Source organism: Centruroides sculpturatus, unplaced genomic scaffold, assembly GCF_000671375.1.
Source record: "Centruroides sculpturatus isolate CEXI.00-Female unplaced genomic scaffold, Cexi_2.0 scaffold1247, whole genome shotgun sequence".
In the NCBI taxonomy this organism is placed as follows: Eukaryota; Metazoa; Arthropoda; class Arachnida; order Scorpiones; family Buthidae; genus Centruroides; species Centruroides sculpturatus.
This window is the reverse complement of record NW_019385520.1, coordinates 144,375-155,090: the sequence shown is the minus strand read 5'-3', so window position 1 is coordinate 155,090 and position 10,716 is coordinate 144,375. Positions and strand designations below refer to the sequence as shown.

General features: G+C 26.7%; 1 long non-coding RNA gene across 3 annotated transcripts in view; it reads right to left on the bottom strand.

The window, feature by feature from the left end:
* Positions 1 to 4,648, bottom strand: part of LOC111639770 — a 15,177-nt gene extending 10,529 nt beyond the window's left edge. The window contains exons 1-4 of one of the 3 annotated variants that reach the window (XR_002759135.1): positions 4,540 to 4,648; positions 4,376 to 4,405; positions 3,260 to 3,442; positions 1,748 to 1,846 (exon numbers count right to left, since the gene is read on the bottom strand). This is a non-coding gene — a long non-coding RNA (uncharacterized LOC111639770). Of the gene's footprint in view, positions 1 to 1,747; positions 1,847 to 3,259; positions 3,443 to 4,375; positions 4,406 to 4,502 lie in introns of all 3 variants that reach the window. The other 2 variants (XR_002759134.1, XR_002759136.1) reach the window with 2 other exon arrangements.
* Positions 4,649 to 10,716: the final 6,068 nt, after the last annotated feature.

Below are 10,716 nucleotides of genomic sequence, written 5' to 3'. Positions count from 1 at the left end.
TTATAAATGGTAATTTATATCAAGTAATTTAAAAGTCAGTAAATCATAAATGGTAAGGTACAGTACATGAAATAATTCAAAAGTCAGTAAGTCATTAATTTCAAATCATATCAGGTAATTCATAAGTCAGTAAATCATAAATGGCAATTTCATGAAGTTATTTTAATGTCAGGAAGACATAAATGTCAAATTATGGGAAATAATTTACATGTTATTATAAATGGCAGATCAAAGAAAAAACAGTTTTAAAATCAGTAATAAGATATAAATCATACTAAAGAATTTATACGTTAAACAGTAAATTTGAAATATTTTGCTGTTTATTACTTACTGTCTACTGCATATTTTCAACTAGAATATTTTGAATAATCAGTAAGTAATAAATAGCAAAATATTTATAAAGATTAAAAATTAGTAATAGTAAACAGCAAATAGATTTTGCTTCAGTGTTCGGTTCTCCGAAGTATTCATGTGGATATGTGAGGAAAGAATGTGCTGAATATAAACAAGTCCATTGCAGCACGTAGTTGAATCAAGCGCTCAGCATTGTCATTAACTCCAACAAAACTATACTTGCAGTCACACGGTAATAATTGTCGATTATTCACACCTATATATATGTGCATTTATATCACCTAACCAGACAATCCTTATACAAATTTACCTCGCTTTCGTTCCAGACATTCAACAGAACACTCCAGAATTTATCTTTACCTTCAAGCACACTGAATTACCCTTTTTATACCTTATAGTGTCAATCCAGTTTATGCGCGTAAACATACAGTAATTTGCGTGTTACAGATATTAGATTAATATATAAGGTAAGTTGATGATACATGGTATACTGGATATATATTCTATATTACACTGAATGCCGTATATATTTTAATGAATAAACATTAATGTAGATAGCAACAATATCCACACGGTAACAAACAAGGCACTAACCATTTTGAGGCACATGGTAAAGACAGAAAAGATTTTAACTTATTTTCGGTAGAATCACAAGGATTTTATGTCCATTTATGACTGCCAAATGTTTATAAGACGGGGGGAATATAGAACTGAAATGAGAAACAAAAATTTGTGGAAATGACGTGAATAGGTTGACTAAAGTATCAGGCCAGATGTGTATGTTCATGGCATCCACAAAAAGTCATGCTGAAAATGATTTCGTTAAGCATAATTTTTAAAAATTTCCGTAACTTGGAGAAATATCCGAGGTAGTCAATAAGGAGATATGCCTTATGCGGCATATAAGTTTGTAGAATTTACACTGATAAAAAATGACTGAAATGTGATTGGATGCAATCTGTACATTGTCTGCGTTACCACTTGTTATATTTATGCCATCTGACTATTTTTATGAAGATTATTCAGAGGATAATGCAGAGGTAAATTTATGAAAATTACTTATTACTTACCATAATCATTAGTTATTACATACTCTGACAATTACGCATTGTTAGTTGTTAGTTATCCTCAGTTACCAAATTAGGAACAACGCCAACTGTAAATATGCATATATACACAGCTCATCCGTAGCAATAGTTAAGTGAAAAGACAACATGAAATTAAAATAAAGTTTACAGGGATTTTAGAAAATAGAACATTAAATGAAATGCAAATAAAACCAAAATATTAATATAAACTATCAATACTATATATGTATATATATATTATATGGTGTAAATTTTATATGTATTATATTTATAAGAATGGATAATAAGAATACTCATTTCTTTACATATAATGAGCACAACAGCTGAAACTTCAACAATGCAACATTACTGAACTTGTATTTTATACATGTGCATCTGGAGCTTTCTTGAACATTTTTCTTCGCCTGAATAGTAAAATAAGATTTAATTAAAAATTGTTAATTTACTTTCGCAGGTTATATAAATAATTGAAGTTGCTGTAATGCATTGCAGAGAAAACCACAATGTATCGATTAATTGGGAATCTGTAATAGCAAACTTGTGAAAACATTCATTTTACACTGAATTTTCTAACAATAACTCTTAATTACCAAAGGAATTTATCGATTGAAATTTTAATAATTTAACATGAATTTATTATTCTTCACATTAGTAAATAAATTGTTTAAAATTAGTAACTGTACTTATATTATTAAGTTAAAATATATTTTTAAATTTTTTCTGTGTAAAAATTCTTTGAATTTTTGCACAGAAAAAATTTAAAAATATATTTTAACTTAATAATATTTAACTTAACTCAATTTTTAACTTAATCTTTAGTGTAAAAATTCTTTGAATTTTTTACACTAAAGAATTTTTTAATATTTAACAACTAAGAATTTTTTAATCTTTAGTGTAAAAATTCAAAGAATTTTTACACTAAAGATTAAAACGTAAAAACACAAGTAAACAGGTATTTGAACAAAATATAAATTAGAATTTTTCATGTTTTTAAAAAGTCAAAAATTGAAACACTACTGTATTATCAATTGTTCGTTTTTTCTTAATTAAATTTTCAATTACTATAAAAATGTATAGAAAATTATTATCTAACTTAAATGTTATCATTGTTTTATTAAAATTTATAATTTCAGAGCGTATACTAATTATTATGGATCATATATCTGATTTTTTACAGAAATGGTTTGATAAAAAGTTAAAATATAAATAATTTATCATACTTGATCGAATATTGCTTAGAATATATTGTGATTCTACAATAATATAGTTATCGCAGAACCAAAATAATTTTATATTATACGACAATCAATGCATGCAATCTAGTATATACAGTCGACTCCCCTATAACACTTGATTTTTCCGTTTTATATGAATTCCATATTGTACGAGTCACATAGATTTTATAAATACGTGTGCCGGGCTGTGAATGGTTCACGTATTTATAAAATCTAAGTGACTCGTACAACATGGAATTCATATAAAACGGAAAAATCAACAATGTTATAGGGGGGTCGACTGTACTCTTGCATTGATTTTTATTTAAATAACATATAATTATATTTGCTAAATTACCTAACTAAAAAAGTCAGTACTGTCTCTGAAATGAAGTCTCTATTAAATATAGAACTACATGTGTTAAGTACTGTCGAGAAATGATTTTCGTTTGTCTTGTTCTCGTTATACGAGTTAGAAATTATACATATGATAAGAGTCTGTTTAAAATATATCTAGAAATATCTAAATATGTTCTTTTGACTTTAAAGTCTTAATATCACTTTTAAATTGAATAAAGCACAAATTATTTGAAAAGCGCTTACTTTTTCTTTTAATAATTTGCAGCTTTCACAAGTAGTTTGAGTTTATTTTTTCCTGAATATTATTTCATGAACATTAATTAAGAGATAAGATGTAATTTTTTAACGTACATACCTCATTATTATTTATAATGTAATAATTTTTCAAATGACAAACAAATTGAAATGTATATATCCCGTGAATTCCTGTAAAACAATTTTATAGTTATTATTTATTTATATATAGACAGAACTATAATATACTTATTTCAGTTAGTGTTACAATAACCCAGAAGAAGCGAAGCTAAGAGTCATTAGGAAAAATCTACATAACAAAAGCTTTAGTGCTAGTAATGGTTAACAGTACAAAAGTTCTTGAAAATTGTTAAGACTTTCTATGTTGTATTTTTGATGCGTAAATTCAAGAAGCTTGTACATTAAAAATATGCATTGATGTAAATACCTTTTAAGATATAAACCTATTATCTGAACTAAAATGTATTTAAAAACAGATTTTTAACATGTTTCTGCTTTTAGTAGTCTGTGATGTAGCAATATATATGAAAGTGATGTCTGTAGAATGCTAATCTCCAGATAATGAAATTGGAAGAACAGAGACTGACATCTATTTAATGCATCTTCTTTACTGTTGCTGCCCTTCCTGCAGAAATATGGGCGGATAGGTTTCTGCTGTCCAGCAATTTAAAGAAAATATATAACCTTTTACAGGAAAATTTTTATAAATGTGTAGTCTATTAAATGCTTATATGCAGATATATTATCACAATACAGAGATGATTACAAAACTTTTACAATGATGTAAAGAAATATCTACTAACCTGTAATAAATTTTAGATATAATTCGTTACATTAGTTTTAAGCAAACAGTAAAATCACTTGTTATATGCGAACTATAACAAATTTAAATATCACATTTAGAAATTCTACCTCCTAACTTTTATGTGGATTATTTTATGTAATTAAGAATTGTCATATATACTAATATTTGACAGTTATTATAGTATAAATCATTGAGACTTTAGTTAACGATAATTATTCTTGTTAAGTGTTATTGCAATATTAAGTGAAAAGAATGCATTAATTCTCTAAATAAAATGGAAAAAAGTGCACAAATCTTACTTGAAGGCAATTGGAGGTTTCAGATATACACTGTGAATAATAATGAATATATAACAATTTAATAAATTTCAAATTTTGTTAACAATTCCACAATATCATTTTACATATTCACTTAATAAAATCATACACATATTCAAATGATTTAACTTATTTCGATTTCTCACTTGCTCAAAAACTGTTCCTATTCGGAAAATTCGCGTTCAACTAGAATGGCTTCGAATAAACAATTAGCTTTGACAATTGTTAAAATTAAGCGCATTATTTACATTTATTGTTAATGTAACAATGGACGCATTTGCGTCATGCGACATTACGAAAACGGAAGTCAGTTACTAATTCGTTACAATCGAAAATTTGTGTAGAATTTACATTTGTCTAAACACTCGTTTTGGCATGACACGATAATCGAATGACAATTTAATAAATTACTCAAACATATTGGTTACATAAAAGTGAATTAATTAAACATAAGGTAGTTATTTATATTAACACTTATCACACATAGTATGATAAGCCCTTTATGTATACTGCGAAAGGATATATTAATTTCGTTCAGCTGTGGAGACATGCAACAGTTACATGCAAGAGTTTTTTATAATTTAACTCCAAAACAAATTTTTGATATAATACTATTATTAATTAAACAATTGAATTCTGTTATTTATGTATTTAATGGATTTTTCAATTTGTTTTTTTTACATCTCAATTTGTTAATTATATATTTTGTATTCACTTTGTGCAATTTCCTTGCACAAAGTGAATACAAAATGTTTTATAAAATATAATTCGAATACCGATAAATAAACATATTTATATTATTGAAAATAGTTTTTTATTTTTTAAGCAATCTAGTATATNTAAATCATGTCAAGTAATTCAAGAGTCGGTAATTCAGTAATTTTAAATCATGTCAAGTAATTCAAGAGTCGGTAATTCAGTAATTTTAAATCATGTCAAGTAATTCAAGAGTCGGTAATTCAGTAATTTTAAATCATGTCAAGTAATTCAAGAGTCGGTAATTCAGTAATTTTAAATCATGTCAAGTAATTCAAGAGTCGGTAATTCAGTAATTTTAAATCATGTCAAGTAATTCAAGAGTCGGTAATTCAGTAATTTTAAATCATGTCAAGTAATTCACGAGTCGGTAATTCAGTAATTTTAAATCATGTCAAGTAATTTAAGAGTCGGTAATTCAGTAATTTGAAATCATATCAAGTAATTCAAGAGTCGGCAATTCAGTAATTTTAAATCATATCAAGTAATTCACGAGTCGGTAATTCAGTAATTTCAAATTATATCTAGCAATTCAAAAGTCAATAATTTATAAATAGTAAAGTGTATGAAGTAATTGAAATGTCAGTGATTTAAAAGTAAATCAATCATACATGGTAAAGTACCGTACATTAAATATTTACCGTAATTCAAAAATTCAGTAAGTGAGTAATATTAAATCATATCAAGTAATTCAGAAGCCAGTAAGTCATAAATGGTAATTTCATTAAGTTATTTNAGCTGTGGCTACATGCAACAGTTACATGCAAGAGTTTTTTATAATTTAACTCCAAAACAAATTTTTGATATAATACTATTATTAATTAAACAATTGAATTCTGTTATTTATGTATTTAATGGATTTTTCAATTTGTTTTTTTTACATCTCAATTTGTTAATTATATATTTTGTATTCACTTTGTGCAATTTCCTTGCACAAAGTGAATACAAAATGTTTTATAAAATATAATTCGAATACCGATAAATAAACATATTTATATTATTGAAAATAGTTTTTTTATTTTTTAAACTTTATAAAAGAATTATTATTGTTTATGGATTTAGAAATTACGGATTTTCTAATGGCAAATGGGTGTTAAAGTTTCAAGTTCTGTTTTCCCACGTAAACCCGTGATTTTATGTAAAAATTCTAAATTAATACTTACCCAAATAAAAAAATTAAAACACTGTGAAATATTATTTTTTTATATTATTATAAACAAAATAATCTAAAAAATAAAAGTTTTAATAGTATTAAGTCTTTCATTTTTAACTTTTTTACATTCACTCGTTAATCTCTAGATAAGTTTCCATTAATTTATTTTTCTGGCTAAACAAACAAACAACACAATAAAATACATATTAAAATAAAATTTGAATTAGAAAGTGTATAATGTAATTTTAATATATTAAATATTTATACAGTGTATATTTTTCAATAATCAAGCTAAAATTATTATCTAAAGACACATTAAAAGCTAAAAAATGAAACTGGAATTTGTTAGAAAAATCTTTTAGTATATTTTCAAGAAATTAAGAACAGTTTGAAAACATGCGACTTCAAAAATTAAATATTAATAAATATCGTTCTAACAATGATAAAATATTGAATCTTGTCTTATTGGAGAGCTGAAAGATTTATTTCTCTATCTAGAAAACAGTCAATACATAGAATTTTCATTAGATAATTTTTTTTAAAAAAACGCTTTCCTTGCCTAATTTTTGATTTTAAACTCATTTTAAAATTTTCTGCGTTATTTTAGGCATTTTTATAGCACACAAAATAGTAATAAATGTTAAATTAGTTATTAATAATATGCGATAAAAGTAGATAACAACTTGTAAAATTAAAATTTTCGACTAGTCAACGTTCATCCATTTAATATCTTTATTACGTACGAAATTTGTACATATCCGGTTCCGCATGGCACTACCGGGAATAAAATACATGAGGTTGGATGATAAAATTACAGTATGTTATATTTTAGTAAATACAGAGTAATGTAAGATTGAGTATAATTGAAATACAATATGCACGATGAAACAATTCAATCCACATTACAAATCGAAAGAGATGCGCTGAGATTGCAAGTAATAAAGCAAAAATAAAAATAAAATAAAACATGGTTACAAACAAGGATTAAAATAATACAAAGATTATAGTTAATTAATTAAAAGTACAGGTTATAGCATAGAATGACTACACAAAGTCTATGGATATGAAACATAACATAAGTTACATTGGAATGATTACAATTATGCATACATATAATTAAGATTGAGATGACGTGCAATAGTTAATACAATTAATTGTGTGAGCGTTGTCGCAAGGTGTACCAAGTACACAAAGTAATAAAATAATGTTAATGAATGTTAATAATCGAGGAATAGGTTACATGCAAGTAATTATGTGTACAATATAGAACAAAAGTTGCAATAACAAAATGGTTGACGTATAACATACAGCGTAACATACAGATGGTAAACGGGATATAAAATGTTACAAGACTGGAACGAGACAAAACGTTATAAGTACTATTATGCTGACATATGTACAATATATACAATAAGACCGAAACAGAGGCGCTGGAATAGGAGGGAGCCGCTTATAAACTACTCATTGGTGGTGGTGGAAGCTACAAGCTCGGCCTGAAAAATGCTGCAGCAGTTGCTTAGTCTGTAACCCTGCTGATGGATCTCATGGTCGTTTTGCATCCGACTAGTTAATACATGGCGCTAGAAGTAATAAAGCTGTTTTATGCTTCTAACACAATAAAGTGCTATAAATTAAGACACTTGGCGGTGTCTTAATTTATAGCACTTTATTGTGTTAGAAGCATAAACGAATTGCAAAGCACGGTTTCATATCATCAAAGCTGTTTTACTTATTTTGGGTCCGTATAAAGTACTACGACAAGTTTTAATGAAAGATAAAAAACGACATTGAAATCCCGAGCATTATCTTTTGATGTTGAACGAAAAATACGATGACCGTTGCTGGTGCTGGAGTCAGGTCAAAAGTGCTTACAAATATTTAATCTAATATAAAAATATTTTTGCAAAATTCTAGAATGTTTCGACAAAAGGTACAGCAACTATTATGCTTGAAATTGGGTGAAAAATTTATGCCCCTACTACACATTCTTACAAACAGAATAACTCCCAATTATTTTTGCATTTCTTTACCTTTCAAACTCCGAAGTTCAAAAGTAAAATATCTCGTTTGTTCATAATTTCCTTCTGTTAAATAATAGCCGAAAAAGTAAAAATATAATATTTTATACTGTGTATAGAATCAAATTCTACATTGTTTCTATAGTTTTCCTCAATAATATTGAAATTATTTTATAAAATGTCCAGAAATATATTATCTCTTATATATTGTACTGAACTTACAGGGCTAATTATTATTATAATTTCGAATAATTTATCTTCATTTATAATAAAAATCAAACTATTAACAACCCTTTGAGTGATCTCGTATCTGCGGTTAAGGATTCTTGAGGCACCGATCGTCAAAGTGCTCTCTGAAGGCATCTAAAGTTTAGTAAGCTGGATAACGGACTTGCCATAGGAAGATAAAGGTCCGGTGTGTGAAGACAGCCATATCGTAGGTATAAAAGAAGCTGTTGCAGTTCTCTTAAAAGCATGTTTTTTTTTAGTTTTTTTATTTTAATTTGCCGTTAATTATACGTTTTTTATTTGCTTACGATTGTCGGTGTAGCTGTTCAGATTTGTCCGGACAGAGAAATAAAAGCTAAACCAGATGGAATTTTGATAGATTAGTTTTTAATATATAAAACTAAAAAGTATAAAATAAAATATAAAAAATATACACGCAGTTTTTATTTAAATGGAAAGTATAAAATAAGTTTTTTTCGACTTTCGTCGCAATATTGTGAAAAGTTCTGAAATACATTTATATTGTTACATTGAACATCTAAACCTCCAACATATTATTAGACGTTCACTTTTGTAGAAATGTTTCAGAGCACTAAAAATGTCTTACAATTATTTATATAATTTATAGTTTCACACATCTTAGCTGTAGTTATTATTTAAGGTCATTTGTTTTGAAAACTCATTTCTGAAATATGAACTTTAGGCAACTTTAATGTGTAAAACTGTTTTAAGTGAGTAGTTTTCGTATATTACGTCATAACAGTGTTTGAAAATTATGAATAAAAATTCTAAGTTGATATTTTAAATAATTAAAATTAATTTTTTTATTTGTATGGTTTATTTCTACATAAACGATAATGACTATAAAACGTTTCCATGAACATCGTTTATTAAAATCTATTATAGACCAGACATCCATTATGTAAATTCATAAAAACTGTTTCATTATACTCCTAACTATATCAAAAACATCAACTTTTTATAAGTTTTATGTTTACAAAAAAAACAAAACAATTAGAAAAGAGGAAAAATAATTAAGTGAAGTGCCAAAGTGTGAGCTCACCATACGAAAGATTCGTGTTATAATTTACTGTAATGTAACAGGACATATAGTAATAATAGGATTCCAGATTTCATTTATCACTCAACAAACATATCACCTTAATGTAATGGGAAGACTTATATAACGTAGACAAAACTTACTCGAACATACATTTTACAGTGAACAGATGACAAATATAAATACATCGATCATTAATTTACACTAAATAGTTTGCAATAATAATGTATACCTCAATCTAGGTAATGATGTTCAAAACATTTCTATTTGCAAACTTAATATACAATTTATTTACATAACTTTAATCGAAATTGTTATCGTTTCTACGACATTTGCTATTTCATAATGAAAATCGATGATCAATTAGCTTTTAACATTTTTGTGAAAATAACGTATTTTCTAATGTTAAATGTTCGCCATTATTGTCAAATGGGTTCCCATTTATGATGATATTCTTATCATTAAGAAGCCATTAGTTTTTCAAATATATCATTATATCATTCGTGTTATGCATTTTAAGAGATGATAATAAAAGCTTGATAAGGTCTTCTCTATGCGTAAGGAGTAATATTACCTTCTATACAAATTTAGTTAAGAATTTTAACTCAAAAGTTTTTTACTAAATTTTATTAATTACTGACGTTTTTCATATTGAGAAATTTTTAAATATGAATTCGAATAACAATAACTCGATTTGCATGAATTGTTTTTTAAGTCCTTTTTGGATGGTTACCCTTGTATACGGCGTGGAACCATTTGGCATTTTTTAATCAAAAAAGGCACAGTCTGCTCAAAATTTCTTTTTGAAACCACCATTTCTTCTGATCATGTGTTCCAGAACACCATCGACGACCGGACCTTTCTTTGTAGGCTACTAGGTCATCTGGCTAAAACATTCCTTTAAAAACACACAAAAAAATCCAATTAAAACATTAAAAAGTAAAGAATTGGAACTGGCGGTCTTACAGACGTCTTAAACTTGCATCCTTTCCAGTTAGGGAATTTCAGTCCTTTATATCCACTTGATAAATGCGCTGTTAAATGTAGATTTGGTCTTATCCCTCTGGTGACGATTTATTTCTAAAAAAGTTTTGCTTGTAGAATTTCG